This window comes from Nicotiana tomentosiformis, chromosome 10 (genome assembly GCF_000390325.3).
Source record: "Nicotiana tomentosiformis chromosome 10, ASM39032v3, whole genome shotgun sequence".
Lineage (NCBI taxonomy): Eukaryota > Viridiplantae > Streptophyta > Magnoliopsida > Solanales > Solanaceae > Nicotiana > Nicotiana tomentosiformis.
Genome location: NC_090821.1, coordinates 76,790,423 through 76,812,104, shown reverse-complemented (window position 1 = coordinate 76,812,104; position 21,682 = coordinate 76,790,423). Strand labels below are relative to the sequence as shown.

The window sequence follows — 21,682 nt, the reverse complement described above, 5'->3', positions numbered from 1 at the left end:
AGCGGGACCGTAAGGATTCAAGGTAGAGCTGCTTGGTCGTCGCAGTCCCTTGGAGTCTTTTCATTTCATTGTACTGTTAATTTTTAATCAAACAGTATTGTATATTCGGTACTCGTGATCATTCCATGTATTCAGTTAGAGTTCGTGACTTAGTACTACCAGTCTTGGGAGGTTGTATATTCATATTTATTCCGCTGTTAGTTTTGGTTACAAAAAAAATGGCTTCAAAATGTAATAGAAATCGGCTTACCTAGTTTTAGAGACTAGGTGCCATCACGACGCCTGTGGTAGGATTTTAGGTCGTGACAGTTTTATTGTTTTAAAGTTTTCACTATTGATACACAAATAAATAATCTCATGCTAAACAAAGCAGTTATATGGTTTAATCATCACCACTCATTTAAGTCCAAGAACTTTTTCTAAGAAACAAATTCCAATATAACCTAGAATATTTGTTGAAATCTTAGAGCTTCTAGAGAAATCTTAATTTCCTAACGAATTGCATTAATATTTTTTTTAAACCCCTTGTAACTCAAACTTATTGGTGAAATTGAAGATATGCGAGATCGTTAAATAATGAAAACCTATAGAATAGACATTATTTACAATAATTAACCATTAAGTCATGCTACCATAAATAGCAAGAAAAGGTTATCAAAAAACCTAGGCAAAAGTGATTTTTTCAATTGGTACGATTGAAGTTTATTGAAAACACATAGATGATGCAATATACAAATTTGAGGAAGATTAGAGGGGATTTGGACTCGTTTGAAGCTAAAATTCTTTATCAATGATATACAATATTCAAAAAGCCCAAGAGAAAAGGGATTTAATTTTCATGAGGTTCAGTTGGAATTCGTTGAAAGCACAAAGATGAGGCAATATACAATTTTTGAGGAAGATTTTTAAGTGATTTGGACTGGTTTGGAGTCAAAATTTATAGTTGAAATAGAGTCTATATTTTTTCTATACGACGCATGTATCTATCATGCATCTCACATTTATCTCGCACAAAGGTATACCTAGATATACAATACAAATGATACACGCGGAATACACATGGAATACACATCTCATCTTCTTTCATGTTTATCTTCCACTACTAGAAAATGTCAAATTTTCGACCACCAAATCCGTCGAAAATCTGTTATTTTCGACGGATTTTCGATGAATTTTTAGTGGTCGGAAAAATGATGGTCGTAAAATATTTTCGACTGAATCGGTCGAAAACTTCTGACCATTTTGCTCGCAATAGGGAATTGTATCGTTCATCAGATAAAATTGAAGTTTGCGACTGTTTTGGTCGGTACTTTTGCGACTGATTCTGTCTCACAATTAATAATAAAAATTAATTTAATAATTAATGTTCCGACTGATTTGGCCGGTACTTTAAATAATTATTTATTATTTTGTTTAAATTTTTTGACTGAATCCGTCAGAGCTTAAAAAATTAATAATATAATTAATTAAATATTCCGACCACTTCAGTCGCAAAACTGAAAATTTTCATGTCCAGTTTCCGACCAAAGTGATCGGAAATGAGTCGCAAATTTAGGTAAAATACATCAGAATTTCTGTTGTATTTTAAGCCACACCCCCTGCCAAATCAAACAACCAATAAACAACCACTAATATCACAAATTCTCAATCAATAGAACCAAAAACATCAAGTATCATACTATTTTAAACACAACAAAAATATTTTACAAGTGTAAATCCTAATAAACCACATCAAAATGTAAAGCTTTTTACCAAAATGACATGCAACCAAGTCTAAAACGAACAAAGTTTTGTGACAACCAATCAAGTCTAAATATTCTATTACACATTCCAAATTACTACCGATCCTCATCGGTTTAGTCTCCTCATTGTTAGATTCTTCCATTGTATGTTAGTTTCCATGCTTTTTCATGAATGTACGCATCATACTTATTATTTCTTGAGCAATGTTCCAGTGTTACGATAATTCATTGATTTGCATCGGCATAGTCTCAATTTCGTTGGGGGAAGCAGAAGCACTACTAAATAATGCGGCTGGACGACGGATGTACTCCAAGTTCGTAGACTCTACCTTTATTTATTTTCATGAGAAATTTAACAAAAAATAGTTAAATGAGCAAGGGAAGAAACATACAACTTGTGCAAAATAATATTAAAACAAATATTACTAAACAATTGTAACGACTCGACCGGTTGTTTTAAGTATTACAACCCTGTTCCTCCATTTACTGCTCAATTTATGCTTTACATTGGTTATGTGACTTGCCCGGGGTAATTAGTTCTGGTCCGGTGAGGTTTTGGAATGATTTGGAACAATTAGTTCCAAGGTTTAGAATTTAAGTTGAAAAGGTTGAGCGGATATTGACTTATGTGTAATGACCCCGGAGAATTTTTGCTAAGCAAATTAAGGTTTTGTGGCTCGAACTTTTTGGATTGAACAAGGCACTGAGGAGTAAAGGAAAATTTTCGGCAGAAGAGGACATTTCTGCGCCCCACTATGCGGTTGCAGAATCACTCTGCGGACCGCATAATGGCTGCAGAGTGAGGCAGATGTGAGGCAGATGTGAGGCAAGATTTGAGAAAATCTGCGGTGCATTATGCGACCGCAGAACAGGTATGCGGGCTGCATAATCACCGCAGACCTATTCAGACGACCCTCGTTTTGGAGCTTCAATTATGCGGTCAGTTTGCAGACCACATATGTGTTATGCGACCGCAAATCTGCGTCGGGGCTTCAATTCTTTCGAATTTTGACCCGACCCAACTTCGATTTATAGCTCATGAAGCTCATTTTGGAGCAAAAATCTGACATTTTTAGAGATAAGGGAGAGTGTTCTAGAGAGAGGAAGAAGCTCAAGTGCTTTGTTCATCAAGATCTTGTTCAAGCTTTGAAATCCAACAAGGAAATATCACAAGGTCTTCACCCAAGAGGTGAGGTTCTAACCCCTAGTCTTCAATTTCGAGTTTGGGTAAATATGAGTGATTAAGAGTATGATTCTTGGGTGTAAGAGTATTAATTATACGTATCAATAAGGTTTATAGAAAGATTGTTGAGTTTAAATGGGTAAAGATTAGGTTGAAAATGGTAAAAATTAAAGATTTTAATTGAAGATTTGAGGGTCGAGTTGATGTCGGAATTTGGTGAAATTTGTATGGTTGGACTCGTGGTTGGATAAGCATTGGCGATTTTTGAGTTAATTTCAGATTTTTATTGGAAAATTAGTATTTTCTTATGTAATTAATTACAATAACTGGTATTGACTAAATCGAATTAATTGTGGCTAGATACGAGGCTTTCGGGACCAATTCTCGTGGCAAGGGCATAGCGGAATAAAGAATTTCACGGTTTGAGGTAAGTAACAGTTCTAAATTTGGTCCTGAGGGTATGAAACCCCGGATTATATGTTATGTGATTGGTTTTAAGGTGACGCACATGCTAGGTGACGGGCGTGTAGGCGTGCATCGTAGGAATTGTGACTTGGTCAAATTTCATGGAACTGTGTAGTTGAATAATATGTTGATACCACTACATTCTCTATGTGTTAGAGAAAATTGAGCTGAGACTCGTATTAAAAATATGCTTAGACATATGCTGTTATTATTGGTACCCACTGAGTTATTTCTGTGGTTGAATTATATGTTCAAATTATAATTTCACACTCAGTCATGTTCATTCATCTCATATCATATCTCAGTCTCTGTTGCTATTTATTGATGCATCATATTATCATTTTGGTCTGATTTTCATGACGTCTTGAGCCCGAGAGACTGGAGAGGTTGATGACTGAGTGAGGTTGAGGGCCTATTTGTGAGGATATATATAGAATCGGGCTGCACGCCGCAACATATTTCATTGTTATATGCCATGATTGGCTTGTTATAGCGCTTGGGCTGAAGGAGCCCCTCCGGAGTCTGTACACACCCTAGTGAGCGCAAGTACCTACTGAGTGCGAGTGCCGAGTGATGAGCGACTGTGAGGAATGAGCGACTGTGAGGAAAGAGTGACTGTGAGGAAATAGTGACTGTGAGGTTGGAGTGAATGGAAGGACGGAGTGACTGTTACTCTGAGAGGATGCATTGATTTTATTATTTGTTGCATTTCAGCTGTCATATATCACTATTTTGGAAATTTTGGAAAAATATTATTTTCTGTTTCAGTCAAACTTGATATGAAATTTCTGTGAAATCTTAAATGTTGAACTTGAGAGCATGCCTACCCTTTTATGTTGGAAAGTACTGTATTTGGACTTAGCTGAGAATCTCATCACTACTTTCAGTTCCTTATTTGTTATTGTTACTTACTGAGTTGGTTGTACTCATACTACACCCTGCACTTCGTATGTAGATCCAGGTGATCCCGGACATAGTGAGTGTTGATTCTTTCACACAGTTGATTTTTCGGAGATTTAGAGGTAATTGCCATGTTTCGCAGACCTTGTCTCTCCTTCCCTCTCTCCTTATTTACTGTATTTGGTCTTAGACTATTATAGACCGTGGTTTCCAGACTTGTAATGTATAGATGCTCATGTACTCAGTGACACCGCATTTTAGAAGTAAATTTATATTCAGTATTGGTGGGAGTTTTCCCCTTAATTAATTATTATATTTTCAATATTTAAAAGAAATTATGGGTTATTGATGTTGTCGGCTTGCCTAGTATCGAGATAGGTGCCATCACGACAGGTGAGATTTTGGGTCGTAATAAAAATTCTATACCTTTATTTACTCCACCGGCTGCCTGTGTATATACGAAGTCATATCTTCGGGCGTCGGTTGAGAATCAGACTGAGTTTGTTACCATTCCTCCATTCTTCTTTAATACCCTTCCTGAAATATAGATGATAGACATTATATAAACGAATTAATATTAACCAAGAATAAAGGTAGTATTGAATTTAGAATCTTACATATGTCTCTGATGCACGCGGTTCAATCCATCCTTCTCTTGTACCATCCTTATTCTTCTTCTTATGTGTCTCCTCAAAGACAGTAGCATGAGACACATTTCCCCTATATGCCTTTTCCTGTCAAATTAAAAATATGAGTTAATTACTTGAATCTCATATAAGTAAATCCAAGAAAACTTTTATAAATAAATTACCAATCTTAATCGATGGGCCGCAAAACTAATTGAACCCCCGGTGTGTAACGAGTCTGTAACGACCCGACTGGTCATTTTGAGCTCTAGCATGGCGTTTAGCGGTTTGAGGCCTCGAGTAGTTTCACTTCAAGTATTATGACTTATACATGCGGTCGGAATTGAATTTCGGGAAGTTCGAAGTTGATTTGGAAAGAAAATTCTAAATTCAGAAGCTTTAAGTTGGAAAAGTTGACTAAGATTTGACTTATGAGTAAACGATCTCGGAATTGAGATTTGAAGGTTCAAATAGGTTTGTATGATGATGCCGGACTTGAGCGTATGTTGGGATTGAGTATCGGGTCGCCCGGGAGCATTTTGGCGCTTATTGTGAAAAGTTGGCATTTTGAAGGTTTTAGAATTTTCTAAGTTTGGTTTAAGGTAGACTTTGGTATTATTGATGTACGCTTGGGGTTCTGAGCCTTAGAATAGGTTTGTATCTTGATTTGTGACTTGTGCATAAATTTTGGCGTCATTCCGGAATGTTTAAGTATGAATCGGATGCGTTCGTCGAAGTTTGAATGTTTGGAAGTTTAAAGAAAGGTTTTGATCGCCGACTCATAGTTTTGATATTGTTTGGTGTGATTTGAGGCCTAGAGCAGGTTCGTGTTATTTTTTGGGATTGGTTTGTGTAATTGGACGGGATCCCGGGGGCCTCGTGTGTGTTTCAGATGTGCTTGGGTTGTGTCGCGCTCTTATTTGATATTTCAGCATCATTTTCTTGGGTATAAAGGATACTATATTGATCAAACGACCTTTGATTTATGATTGTATTGAACCATTATATCCGTATCATAATTACGAAGTCATAACAACAATAATCGTCGAATTCCGATGTCGTATGAGAGAGTTATCCCCATTTCTGTGTCAGACAAAATTGCTGATTTCTGGTGCGAAGCTTTGTTCTTCGCGAACGCGAGAGAGGTTTCGCAAACGCTAAGAAGGATTTATGGGTTGACCAATCAACGCGAAAGATTGCTCTTCGCGAACACGAAGGATATGAAGAAAAATCATATGGACAGTGTTTTAAGTATTTTGGGCATATCTTGAGTTCTAGAGCTCCGTTTGAGGTGATATTTGTGGCGGTGTTCTCGTATCAACAAGGGGTAAATATATGACCTTTATTTTTATGTTTATCCATCATTATTTCCGTTGGTTTTTATTTTTATTCGGGTTTGGATTGTAGAAATTGGGATTTTGAGCCCCAAAGTTGAGAAATAGTAAATCCTTGATCGAGGGTCGATTCATGGATGAAATTGGATGCTTTTCTGGATATAGACCATATGAGTTATGGGAAATATTTATTTTTAATAATTTTCAAAATCCGAGCACGTGAGCCTGAGGGTTGACTTTGTTGACTTTTCGAGCGAAGTTGAAAAATATTATGAATTGATTTATTATGAGTATTATATTGTATTTTTATTGGTTTGCACATTGTTTGACTAGTTTCGGATTGATGAGCTTTGGTTTGAGATGTTAGAGAGGCGCGGGAGCCGGTAATGGAACTTCAGAGCGAGGTAAGTCTCCTATCTAACCTTGTGAGGGGAAAACTACCCCCTTGGTGATGTAATTGTTATGTGTTACTAGTTGTGGGTGCTACGTGCGCACGAGGTGATGAGAGTCTGTACGTAGTTAAAACATATTTATGTCCGGGTAGACTTAGGACTTTATCATGTAATATTTGAATTGTTTGGACTTATTTTGCTAGCTTAATTTATTGAAATTATAACTGAAATTGATTTAGAAACATATAAATATATTAGGCAGAGCTTTATCACCTTGAGTTGTTGCCAAGATATTTGATAAACGTAAAGGGGTATATTTATTATTATGCACCTGTATCTGTGTTGTAAGCATGTGACTCATAATTTGATAAGTCTCTTCCTTTCTTATTGAACGGGCCGAATGCCTCAGCAGTATAATAGATACATCTATGGTTCGTACCGCTCGACCCTTGGCAGTGTACACATTATTCTGGATCGGGCCGAACGACCTCGGCATAATCGTGCATTATATCGCTGGCAGTCCGAATGTTCACGAGATTATCCTTCCACTGATGTCTGGACTTTTATATGGTATTCCTTATCCGTTTGATACTGACACTTGATATATCTGAGTTGTTGAGGTAGAATACAAGATTGAGAAAATCATACCCTTTAAAGAAATTTTTGGAAGATTATGTAACTTACATATTTACCCCATTATTGTTGTGTGCTTAATATGTGCTTATGATTTATTGACCTCTAGTAAGTGTCGATGTCGACCCCTCGTCACAACTTCTCCGGGGTTAGGCTAGATACTTACTGGGTACACGTTGATTTACATAATCATGCTATACTTCTGCACTGAATGTGCAGGATCTGACAGGTTCAACTGGTGGTCATCTTGGCGCGTAGGCGCATCTATTGAGGAGACTTTATGGTGAGCTGCATTCCAGGCTACGTATCGCAGCCTACAGAGTATCCATCGTACCATTTACTATATCCTGTCTTATTTACATTCCAGAAAGATGTTGTATTCTTATTGTACTCCTTAGTAAATGCTCATGCACTTGTGACACCGAGTTTTGGGATGTTCTAGAAGTTGTTTGTGATTTTGCTTAGCATTTACACACTTTTATTATCTATTCTGTTGAAATTTTAAGTTTCTATGATTTTAATGCGTTGATTTCTTTATATAATAAAATTCACGATTTAGAGAATAATAAAGTTCATAATTAAGTTGGTAGTTCACCGTTGGCTTGCCTAACGACAACGTTGGGTGCCATCATCGCCTATAGTGAGTTTTGGGTCGTGACAGCTTGGTATCAGAGCTCTAGGTTCACTTGGGTCTCACGAGTCATGAGCAAGTCTAGTAGAGTCGGGCGGATCGGTACAGAGACGTCTGTACCTATCTTCGAGAGGCTACAAGGCTGTAAGGAGCACTTCCCTTTTTGATTCCTCGTCGTGCGAGTTGATTCTTTTGAGGCTTATGCCTTCATTTCCTTCTTACTCAATCTTATGCGATATGGAATGCTTGTAATCAATTGGGCATCGAGGAGTTGTGGGGGTACTGCAGATGTGGTACAGGATATTTCTCCCAGCGTGTTCGGGCAGACTATTATCGTCGCCTTGCGGAAGGGTGTTCTGTTATTTCAGCTCAATATCTATATTTCCTTTGGTTTTGAGGCTATGCATAAATTATTATGATGTTCATGTGTTATTATCTCACAGTGTTGGTGTAATAGTAGGGTGCTTGATTATGTATCGAGGTAGTGAATAACTCAAAAGGAGGATCTCTCAGTGCGTGGTTTAGAGGTTCGACATTTAATTCCCACGGAGGAAAGGCAATCGGACTATGGATGTCAGGCTTTGGTTGATGGAGTAACGAGACTTGATATTCCGAGCATAGTGGAATTCTCATTTGTGTTGTGGTGTCGTCGTCCTTATTTGAACGCATTAAGGTTCGCCAGTGTTATGGTCTTATTTGAGTTGCCTTCAGGGCAGGGTGTTGTGAAATGGTGTTTGAGAAGCGGTTGTCAGAGATGGCGGTGTGTAGCGGTTCATAATCGAATCGGTGTTTCTAATGCTAATGGCTCGAGAAAGATGATCTTCAAGTAAGATTAGAGTTGGTAGCAATTTATCAGTTCAGGTGCTACATAGATGGATTTTTATTTGAGGCAGCATTTCGGTAGAGAAGGATGAGGAAGGACATGGTGGGATGTGTCTCGCGGTGGTTGAATTACTAGCAGGTCAAGTATGAAAAGCAGAGGTCGAGAAGTTGCTTAAAGGAGATGGTTTAACCGAAGTGGGAGTGACATGATAGCATATGGATTCTGTGGTAGGATAGACACATGCCTTGAGAAAAGTTTAGAGCGATTTGGGAATTATGGTGGACAATGACCAAGTCCATAAATGCCATTTGGGACGGTGGCTACTGCACTGAGGAAGTATTAATATGACAGAAAGGAGTTTTCTTGGAATGAAGAGGGGTGTAAAAGCTTGATTATCGTTATGGGATACGACGTGACTTCGAGTTTGGAATGTATTGTCGGACTTTCAGTTGATGTCAATGGGGAAGGAATAGACTTTTACAGCTGGTGGACGAGCATGGGCTCAAGAGGGGTTTGCTGATTTCGTGGTAGTTATAACCAGGGCAATATCGTTGGATGATGTCAAAATGGAATCCCATAAGTGGATTATCTCCTATGAGTGGGTTAACGGTTGCGTGATTTTGATGAAGTTTCTACGAAAAGTTCTACTTACTACCCAACAAAAGGTCAAGTATGCGATTGTGGCTGATAATTCAGAATATTCATGAAAACTTTAACAAGAGACTGCAAAAATTTGGCGGGTTGACGGTGCGAGATCATAGTAATTAAGAAGTTGAAATCTTTGTGGGTTTTACATTATGTGCTGGTACCTTAAAGCTAAGTGAGGGAGCCCACCGTCTACGATTGGATCAGTGCATTAGTGGATCAATTATGACTAAGAAAAGAAATCATCAGGGGTAATTCGAGCAAATGACTTGATAAATGTGTGCTATATTTTGCCTTATCGGTTCATGTGCAGGTTTTGGGAAGACTCAGAGTTTATACTTCTTGTGACTGATGTACAAGGAAAAGAATTCAGCCTGTTGCTTCTTTGAGAGGGTGTTCATGTGCTAGCATATCATTGGAGTTTGGTTATATTCAGGACCAGGTCAGAGCGGGTGACTCTCAACAACGGTCCGAGTGGGTTCAAGGATTAAAGTGCAGTTCCTAAGGATTTCGGGTCTATTGTGTGGTTAAGGATTGAGTTTTTGCAGTGGGTTATGAAAGGGACTTGGAGTGTTCTATGTTATCATCGGGTCGGCGTTGCAATATTGGAGAAATGGGAGGAAACAACTTCAGATTGGTAGAGGATTTTTCAGAAAGGGTGTACCAGTTGAAAGTGCTATTGTGCGCATAAGGAGGGTATGAGATGGTTTATGGGTATTGAGATGATGTGGTCTCGTGAATTGGGTCACTCGAAATGAGTGTTGTTGGGTTACATTATGTTTTGCATGGAGTTATTATTATTTCTAAGGCAAGTTAAGAGTAAATTGAAAGAAGTTGGATCGGTTAGTAATGGTTGAATCATCATGATTGTGGCAATGATTAGTTCTTTCGGCGTGTGAAGTTATACACGTGGTTTGTGGTTGTACGTGTGGGCTTGACAACCACCATAACTTGATTGATTTGGGAGGTATTTTATTCAAATGGCCTTGTTGTGTAAATGGATTCCGGAAGAGTCATGGCGGTGTAGATCACGACTTGAGGTTTGTATTTTTTACGGTTTGGGAATTTAGTTGCGTGTTGCATTGGTTCTTCTGAAATGAGCTAAGTGAAAGGTTTCTAGCCAATGAAGTGTTTATTCTACTAGTAGTTTAGGGGCTATGATGAATTCTTGTACTCTTGCGTAGCGGCATGATAGGTGCAGTGAGCGACATGGGAATTGGAAGTTGAGGATCAAGGTTGCAGTTCGGTGTTGACAAGAATGTCACGAGCTCAGATGAGGAGGAAAGAATTCAGATGTTCAGAGTAAGATGGTATTTTCTTCAGTATCACCTGAAAACGAAGTCCTGTGTAAGAGGCTTTGTGTACTGATTTGCGAATTCTTGATTTGCTTTACAGCATTAGTACTGTTAGTGGTATGGAGGTGCAGACCTTACTACCTGGTGCGGAAGGTCGTGGGAGCGTATCTCACGGGGAAATCTGTATAAGTGGGACATGTTAGTCACTTGATTGTTAAAGATTGAAACCAAGCATGGAGGTTACGGTACTATCGTTAATGTGAGAGTTTATGCCTGGAAGGCGCTCTGTTCCTTTTGTTGTGGACTGTGGGAGTTTGTTCCGGATTGTGACGTGTGCTCGTATGTGTCATGAATGGGGCCATCGTGGATCCTTGAAAGGTTGTTGGCCTAGTATGGGATGATCAGAATCGGCTTGGGGTCCATTGATGGGTCTAATGTGAATGTGTGCTCTACATCAGATCGGATGTGTTCATTCAGCATAGCGTTGCTTATGGAGGAGTCTTCGAGCGTTGGATGTTATTCCCGTCGTCAACTATTCCATGTAATACTTTATTTTGCCATGTGGGTTGTGAGATGACTTGATTATTCGCATATGTGTTGTGGTCCCGTGTAGATTGTGGTGTTATATGAACATGATGGCTCTCGAGATGCTGGTCATTTGTCACACCTTAGTTGTGCTTGGGTTTTGTAGCGTATGGCGCTATCCGTCTCCCCAGAGTCATATTTATGCACTTGGCGTGCTTGTGGCTGATATTTGGGTATTTCGTAGGTATAAGCAATATGGCTTGATGGGTATTTCCTTTTTTATTGTTATGTGTGGATCGGGTTGCACGCCGCCATGAGTATGTTATTTGGATTGGGTTGCACGCCGCAATGGTATCATATGTGGATCGGGTTGCACATCGCAATACTTATTTTTGTGTACTTTGTTTCTCATTCTCTGAGAAAGGTTCATAGCCTCGTTTTGGGTGTTTTATTCGTTATGCGGGTTGTGTAGTTCTTTTTCCAGAGTTCGTTCTTCCTTATGTGTCACATTCGAGTTGTAGCTAATTAGCGCTTTGATTTCGCTGTATGAGATTTTAGATGGTGTTTGAGGCAGCTTATTGCACGAGAAGCTTGTACTGGGTGAGATGATGTCATTGGACATAAGATCAGTGCGATAAGAGTTATGTAGGGTATATGAAAGAGAAAATATCGTTATTCAGTTCAGAATGAGGTAATGGTTCTTGTCAGGGGGAGAGACTCCATGATTTATTGATTCGGCAGGTGGTTATGAGTTTCTGCACATCTATTTCATCGTGGCAGTATTTGCGAGAATTGGAACATGGCTTATATGTGTTATGGGGTGTATTGCGGGCATCGAATTCATGAAATTACAGCTATTGTGGTCGGAGGATGTTATTATGGGCAACCGACTTATGTGGTGCATGGTGTGATTTCAGCATAGGTGTATGATCATGTTTTGGTACAGAGTGTAGTGATTGATGCGGTGTTCGTATGTTAAAATAAGGTCTCGTGGAGAATTTCGGATGTTGGAATTTGGTTCTAAGGCTTGTTAGCTAAGGTTATAAGGAGGATCTTCAATCTGGGTCGAGCTAATATGCTCATATGGGTTGCGGTGGCACGGGTAGGTGCACGAGCTGTTAAAAAGTGATTTTGGACAACTCCAGAACAGTTCTTGGCACGTTCGAGGACGAACATATGTTTAAGTGGGGGAGAATGTAACGACCCGGCGTCGTTCGGCGGTTTGAGGTCTCGAATAGCTTCACTTCAGGTATTATGACTTGTGGGTGTGATAGGAATTGAATTTCGGAAAGTTCGGAGTAGATTTGGAAAGAAAATTCTAAATTAGAAAGCTTTAAGTTAGAAGTGTTGACTATGGTTTGAATTATGAGTAAATGATCTCGGAATCGGGATTTGAAGGTTCCAATAGGTTCGTATGATGATTCCAGACTTGTGCGTATGCTCGGATTGAGTATCAAGTCGCCCGGGAGCATTTCGGCGCTTATTGTGGAAAGTTGGTATTTTGAACATTTTAGAATTTCCTAAGTTTGGTTTGAGGTGAAATTTGGTATTATCGATATCCGTTTGGGGTTCTGAAACTTGAATAGGTTCGTATCATGATTTTTGACTTATACGTAAAGTTTGGCATCGTTCCGGAATGTTTAAGTATGAATCGGACGCGTTCATCGAAGTTTGAATGTTTGGAATTTTATAGAAAGGTTTCGATCGTCGATTCGTAGTTTTGACATTGTTTGGTGTACTTTGAGGCCTCAAGCAGGTTCGTGTTATGTTTTGATATTGTTTTGTATAATTGGACGGGATCCCGGGGGCCTCGGGTGTGTTTCGGATGTGTTTGGGTTGTGTCACACTCTTATTTGATATTTTGGCATCATTTTCTTGGGTATAAAGGATACTATATTGAGCAAAGGACATTTGATTTATGATTTTATTGAACCATTATATCCATATCGTAATTACGGAGCCATAGCAGCAAGAATCGTTGAATTCCGATGTCGTATAAGAGAGTTATGCCAATTTCTGTGTCGGACAAAATTACTGGTTTCTGGTGCGAAGCTTTGCTCTTTGCGAACGCGAGAGAGGTTCCGCAAGCGCGAAGAAGGATTTATGGGTTGACTAGTCAATGCGAAAGATTGCTCTTCGCGAACGCGAAGGTCTCCCGCGAAGGCGTTGAAGAAACATTATCTGGATAGTGTTTTAAACCGAGAATTTTAGTATTTTGGGCATTTCTTGAGTTCTAGAGCTCCATTTGAGGTGATTTTCGCGGCGTTGTTCTCGTCTAAACAAGGGGTAAATATATGACCTTTATTTAGATGTTTCTCCAAGATTATTTTCATTGGTTATTATTTTTATCCGTGTTTGGATTGTAGAATTTGGGATTTTGAGCCCCAAAGTTGAGAAATGGTAAATCCTTGATTCGAGGGTTGATTCATGGACAACATTGGATTCTTTTCTGGATATAGACCATATGAGTTATGGGTAATATTTATTTTTAATAATTTTCGAAATCCGGTCACGTGAGCCTGATGGTTGACTTTGTTGACTTTTCGAGCAAGTTGGAAATTGTTATGAATTGATTAATTTTGAGTATTAGAGTGTATTTTTATTGGTTTGCACATTGTTTGACTAGTTTCGGATCGATGGGCTTTAATTTGAGGTGTTGGAGAGGCGCGAGAGCCGGTAATGAAACTTCAGAGCGAGGTAAGCCTCTTGTCTAACCTTGTGAGGGGCAAACTACCCCTAGGTGATGTAATTGTTATGTGCTACTAGTTGTGGGTGCTACGTGCGCACGAGGTAACGAGAGTCCGTACATAGCTACAACATATTTATGTCCGGATAGACTTAGGACTTTATCATATAATATTTGAATTGTTTGGACTCATTTTTCTAGATTAATTAATTGAAATTATAACTGAAATTTATTTAGAAACATATAAATATATTAGGCTGAGCTTTATCACCTTGAGTTGTTGCCAAGATACTTGATAAACGTAAAGGGGTATATTTATTATTATGCACATGTATCTGTGTTGTAAGCATGTGACTCATAATTCGATAAGTCTCTTCCTTTCTTGTGGAGAGGGCCGAACGTCTCGGCAGTATAATAGATGCATCTATGGTTCGTACCGCTCGACCCTCGGCAGTGTACACATTATTCTGGATCGGACCGAATAACCTTATCATAATCGTGTGTTATATCGTTGGCAGTCCGAATATTCACGATATTATCCTTCCACTAATACTTGGCCTTTTATATGGTATTCCTTATCCGTTTGATACTGGCACTTGATATATCTGAGCTGATGAGATAAAATACAAGACTGAGAAAATCATTCCCTTTAAAAGAAATTTTTGGAAGATTATGTAACTTACAGATTTACCACATTATTGTTGTGTGCTTCATATATGCTTATGATTTATTATATTACTTTATTGGACCTCTAGTAGGTGTCGATGTCGACCCCTCGTCACTACTTCTTCGGGATTAGGCTAGATACTTACTGGGTACGCGTTAATTTACGTAGTTATGCTACACTTCTGCACTAAATGTGCAGGATCTGATAGGTTTAATTGTTCGTCATCTTGGCGCGTAGGCGCAGCTATTGAGGAGACTTTGTGGTGAGCTGCATTCCAGGCTACGTATCGCAGCCCACAGAGTCTTCATCGTACCATTTACTTTATCTTGTCTTATTTACATTCCAGACAGATGTTGTATTATTATTTTACTCCTTAGTAAATACTCATGCACTTGTGACACCGGGTTTTGGGATGTTCTAGAAGTTGTTTGTGATTTTGCTTAGCATTTACACTCTTTTATTATCTATTCTGTTAAAATTTTAAGTTTCCATGATTTTAATACGCTGATTTCTTTATCTAATAAAATTCATGATTTCGAGAATAATAAAGTTCATAATTAAGTTGGTAGTTCACCATTGACTTGCCTAACGACGACGTTGGGCGCCATCACGGCCTATAGTGAGTTTTGGGTCGTGACAGAGCCACCTTTACTGGAGGCTCTGTTTTCCTTCGCTTTTTCACTCTTCTGCTTCCATTCATCGGTGTTCCACTTCTCCAATAGTTGAACCCAGACATCTTGACGCAACCATTATGGTCTGCTCCCACCTCCCCGAGCAACAAAATGAGTATCTGTAATCCTTTTTTAGCTATCTTCTCGAAATTTGCATTCACCTGAATTTCATGTGGAGGCTGCCATACACACTTACTCTGCAATTAAAACAAAAGTTAGAATAACTCAATAAATGTTATATAAATTATATTTATTCGTACCTTAAATTTAAGCCACATATTCAATCTAATTTGGTATGGTATCTCTCTCCAGGAATTTCACGGCTCATAAAATAATGTCTTCATAGATTCCACAACCATATGTGCGGCCTGAAAGGATGGAAAAAACCTGCATTATATGTAAAATAAATATTCGTTAAACATATGTGGATTTTTATTCTAATAATTAAAAATTAAAGAATTGCTTACCCGTCCCCATGGGGTACGATAATCAATCAATGCAAATAATCGTACTCTACAATCTCACCAGCGTATTATCTCCGTAAAGGAGCAACTGAAGTAGTACTAGTAGATAGGGATGCAATCGTCTATGATCCTCTAATATCCGGTCTAGAAATACTAGGAGTAGATGATGATGGAGATGATAATGGAGTGGACCAAGATAGAGGCACAAAAGACGAACCATCATGCTGACTGTAATGCCCGCCCTGGGATGGAATCAATGGTGAGCCACCATGTTGGCTAGCAGAGACACGATGACTCAAAGGTGGCAAATTAGGCATGGGCATAAAATTAATGGTAGTGGAGGCTAAACTACCCTAGGTCGGCATGGAATAATATTGTACTGTGCTAGCCGGGAGGGGGGGACTCTGAAAAACTCAGGTTGTTATGAATTCGTCGACTGAGAAGGGCGAGAAAAACTAGGAAGAGGACTCATACTAGGCATATGTGAAGGAATGTGATCACTCGTAGATGGCAAAGTACTTGTTTTCTTCTTAGATTGTTTCAGTTCTTTACCCTTAGAAGCCATCTGTGCAATTTAAGTAAAACAAATATAATAATAAAAAAATTAACATGTAATAATATAAAATAATTTTTCTACATATTATAACGATTAACAAAAGAATATATATATATATATATATATATATATATATATATATATATATATATATATATATATATAAAACAATAGCATAAGGAATAACATAAGAAATTAAACAGCTCATAAAACACACAAACAACTCAATCCTCATCGCTTTCTTCATATTGATCATATTCATTTTTATCATCGCTTTTTTTATTTTCATCATATAATTCTTCATCCTCGCTTGCTTGATATTTATCACTTGAATCTCCATCCTCGTTTGTCATGGATGTTCCTTCCTCATACTCTCTTTGATTTGATCTAAGGACTGAAGGCTCGAATTTTTCATAAAGGCCTTCACTATCCTGCAATTCACCTATTAGTTCATCACCCACCATTGTTTCAACACTTGAAATGTCATTCTGGTATATTACATCTAATGCATCCTCGACATCAACTCTATCCACATGCTTAGTTTTTATCACTACCCCTCGTGCAACCTTCTTCTTGCACAAAGGACAAGGTGCGTAATACACTTGTTTCACATTTTGTGCTATGATAAATGGGTCATAGAGCCTATACCTCCCTATGTCCTTTATTTTAACTATTTTATACCGAGGATGCACCATTGTACCTTGAGTAGGTGTTGGACCATACCATTCACACTGAAAGAGTACTAACTTTTTCTTCAGCCAACCAACATATACTCGAGTTCTAATATCTCTTGAAGCAAACCATAATAATCAACATCACTATCAATTTTCACACACACGCCACTATTATTGGTTTTTTGCCCTTGGACCATTCTTCTGTATGAAACTTGTACCACATTGAGGGAGTACTTAGACATCATTTTGGTCTTAGGGCTAGGTCCCCAAGCAATGTCACGTAAATATGGATCATTTACGCCATTATTTGGATTATGCACCTAGAGCGAACCCAATAACATTTAATTCGAATTTAAAAAGCACATACAATTGATAATAATTTGCATTGAAAGAAACTTCGCTAATACTAATAAAGTGTTTGACCATTCTGCAAACCTAGGATAAACATGCTCATGCCCATATGTACCCACAAACTAATTGTCCAATAGATTTGAAACTTTCATTAGTTAAAATGATTGATAATTGATATTGAATGTAAGTCGCAATATAAATGTACACTTCCGTATAATAAGGTTGGACCTCGAGATAATTTAGTAGAATATGTATTGTAGCTGACTTTATCTCTATCTCAGTCAACAATCGTGTTGGACTACATTTTAGACCGCATTTTTCAGGTTGATTAAATATAAAAAAAAGGTGGTGCCAATGGATCGGTATTGCCACCACCATCATGCCGATCAGGTCTATTTCTTAAGAATGGGACATCATGTTCAAAATAATATGAACAAAAATAAGAAGTTTCTCTATCTAGATATACCTCACATATCGATCCCTCAATCCGTAATATATTTTTCACGATCCGCTTACATTGTCAATTATCATTCATAGCACGATTTTAAGATAAAATATTTTTTAACTAAAACACGTAAGGATAATTGACTAAAGATAATTACCTCTCGAAGGGATACATCCATCTACATTAAACTAGCCTTCCTAGTTGTGCCTCTTGCGCAAGGTGAATTGAAAGATGTTCCATGACATCAAAAAAACTAAGGGACAAAATTTTCACCAACTTGTTTAAAGTTAAGCGAATGTTACTGCCCATGTAAGCTAGGTTCTCCGCCCTCAATGTTCTAAAGTACAACTCATTGAAAAATAAGTATATCTCTGTGGTGGGCTTCCATATTCTATCAGGCAAAGCATTGAATGCAATAGGCATCAAAGATTCCATGAAAATGTGACAATCTTAGCTTTTCAAAGATGTCAACTTCCCTTCTCCCATATTAACACACCTAGATAAGATTGATGCATATCCATCAGGCATCCTCAAATTATTAACCCAATTATAAATCTCTCTTCTCTCATCCAAAGTGAATATGTAACTGGCCTTAGGCTTCTGAATCTTGATGTTCAAGTATGTCAAGTACAACTCACTTCGCCTACAATATTCTTTCAAATTCATCATGTCCTTCAAGTTATCTTTTGTCTTGTTGCTTACATCCATTATAGTATTAAACAAGTTATCAAAAAAATTCTCGATATGCATGACATCAAGATTATGTCGAAGAAGATTGTTCTTCCAATAAGGTAAATCCCAAAATATACTCTGTTTTGTCCAGTGGAGTGTTATACCATACCCCAGTATCTTATTAGATAATGGATACTCTGTTACCTTAGGTAGATTCCTAACTCTGTTCCAAATCTCTTCAGGCGACAAGACATGCGGTGGCTCCTCATAATCAGATTTGTTCTTCATAAATGCACTAGTATTTCTCCTAAACTCATGATCCATTGGCAAGAAGTGGCGATGATAATCAAACCATGTGCTCTTGCCTCCATGTTTTAAAGTGAATGCCTTTGTGTCTCCATACAAGATAGGCAAGCTAACTTTCCGGCAGTTGACCAACCAGACTCATTCCATAAGCAGAAAAATCATTTATAGTCCACATCAAAGCAACACGGAGTTTGAAGTTTTGCTTAGTTGAACATCATATGTTTCCACATTGATTCCACAATAACTTCAACTTATCAATCAAGGGCTGCATGTATACACCAATCAATTATTTTGGATTGGGTGGACCTGGAACAATACAAGTTAGAAACAAATATCCATTTATCATACACAATTCAGGTGGCAGATAATACAACGTAACAAACACCGGCCAACATGAATATAGTGCAGCAGATACTGCAAATGAAGTGAATTCATCAGCACATAATCTCAACGTAATATTTCTCGGTTCAGTGGCAAGTCTAGGAACACCCTATCAAAATGCTTCCATGCTTCTCCATCTGATGGATGGCATAGCACACCATCTGGCCTTCTATGTTTATAGTGTCATCTCATATGAGGAGCGGAACTCATTGATGCATACAACCTCTTTAACCTTGGTATAAGGGGTAAGTAGTGCATCGTCTTCACTAGAACCTTCTTCTGTTTAGCATTTGTGACTTCTTTGTAACGAGGCTGGTTACAAAATTTATAATTTTCTAAAGCTTCATCATCCTTATAGAATAACATGTAACCTTTCTCACAACAATCAATCCTCTCCGTTGAAAGACCCAACTTAGAAATTAATTTCTTTGCCGTGTAAAACTCTTTGGGCATGTCAATCTTTCTCGGATTAAGTTCATTCATAAGGCCAATGATAGAATCCATGCCTGCTTAAAAAATAGAATTATCCAATTTAATACTTAGTAATCTAATTGCAACAGACAACTTGGAATGCGCTGCGCCTTCATAAAGCAGACAACTCGCTTCCTCTAACTGCTTGAAGAAGCTCTTAGCCTCATCATTTGGTTCGAATTGAGCCCCATGGAATATCTCAAAAGCATCCCTCACCATTTCTTTAAATCGAGAATTTTCAACATTAATATTCTCTGCTATGTGACTACCTTCTTTACCACCAAAATCATTCTTAAAATCAACTCCATCTACACTAGCATGACTCTCCCCATGAACAGTCCACATATAATAACGTTTCATAAATCCCTTCTTATACAAATGAACAGTAACAATATCGGGACCCAATAACTTAACACACATGCATTTCACACAAGGACATCTAATCGTACCTTCAATAAAAAAAATCATCAAGAGTCTTTGTTTTAGCAATAAAGCCAGCAACCCCTTTTATAAATTTATCCCGCAATACCATACGATTTGGATGATTCCTATTATACATCCATTTACAATGCCCAAATTCCATCTACACAAAACAATGAAATTCATTTAAAGGATCCTATTTTTAAAGATTATATATCATTACGCAATAAGTTAATTTTTAAGAATCCAATTTTAAAGAATTTAATTTCAAAGGCTTCTATTTGTAAAGTTATAAAAGTAGAAATATTAGCTTAGTGTTACCTAACCTATTCTCAGAAATCTCTTTTACTAAAGTGATTGGGATTCATTAGATCGTTCTTCATCAAATTTTACCAACTATGTTTTTTGTTATTACTATCATTTATGAATATTTTTACTAAGAGAAGAGAGGTAAAAAGAAAACTAAAAGTCTATAAGGTTGCTCCCAATCTTGATTCCAACTACAACCGATGAGTTTACAATTTTTAACCCAACTAACTAACTTTTAGGTGTGCTATTAGAACTACAAAATGTATGAGAAATACAAAATATAGGTGTACTATGAAAAATACACAATTTTTAACCCAACTAATCAATTTTATGATTTCAAAACAAAAAACAAATCATCTACAAAATTGAAACTCATGATATTTTCTATCATAAATTTCTAAATACTTGAATAATTTTAATAATTTTAATAATAAATTTTAATAACCTTGCAATCGTAGAAGAGCACCACTAGAACACTGTCGCTGAGTGTAGAGGAAGAGAATACTGTCGGAGTCCACCGGTGCCGCTGCTGCCCACCTACTTAAAAAATTGAGAAAGGAAAATGAGAAGAAGAGGAGAGGACGATGGATAGAGAGAAGGAGAGAAAGAATTAACTTACCTCCGTCTTCAATGGCACCAGCTTTGGAGGGTTCTGCAGTGGGGGAGGAGATGGGAGGAAAGAAAAAAAGAAAGAGAGAAAGAGGCGAAATAAGTATTTTTCGATGTTATCCGCCAATGTTTTCGACGGACACAGTCGCAATGTCAATCTTAAAATTATAAAAAATATATATATTTTTCAGTAATTTTGCTACCGTTTCAGTCGGAAACTCCGTCTGCATTTTTTTGATCGCGAAATTGCGGTCAGAAAACTGTCATTTTCTAGTAGTGTTCTTCTAAGACCCCGTTAAAATCTCCTAATGATTTAAGATTGTAAAGTGCGTCAACGGTATTTGAAAATAATGTATTCGAGTATTAAAGGAGACTCATGGGATAAAATCCCATTATTTTGAAATTAAAATATATGTTTAAGGTGAGTTGGAACATACTAAGAAATTTTATGAATGACAAGAATTTGTGTGGAACAAATTGGATACATTAAGTGGAAAGGATGTCTCAATTAGCACAAGACCCTACTTCTAACAAATGCCACTCCCAAAATATAAAGACTTAGGTGATGATATACCTATCAAATTAAAGCCCTTTGAGTCTAGTTTCCAACGCATCAAACCGTTCATCATTTGGATATTTCTAAAGAAAGTTATGGCCATTTTACCAGACCTCTACGATATGCGCGACCGCACATATAAGAGAGTATCCTGCCTTGTGTGTGCGGCCAGATGTGCGGTCACTTGCCCAGGTGCGCGGCCGCGCACGTGGAGAGAGGGGATAAGTCATTTCTTTGAGCTAGGGTTTGC

The 21,682-nt window shown here is 37.8% G+C and overlaps 1 long non-coding RNA gene across 2 annotated transcripts; it reads right to left on the bottom strand.

The window, feature by feature from the left end:
* Window positions 1–15,055: 15,055 nt before the first annotated feature.
* Window positions 15,056–21,036, bottom strand: LOC104104051 (uncharacterized). Of its 2 annotated transcripts, none has more exons than XR_688042.4 (4): window positions 20,887–21,036; window positions 20,713–20,804; window positions 15,479–15,605; window positions 15,056–15,415 (listed from the first exon to the last, which is right to left on the bottom strand). It is a non-coding gene; the product is annotated as an uncharacterized lncRNA (long non-coding RNA). The 2 variants fall into 2 exon arrangements; XR_688043.4 differs by having other exon boundaries at window positions 20,713–20,807; window positions 20,887–21,029.
* Window positions 21,037–21,682: the final 646 nt, after the last annotated feature.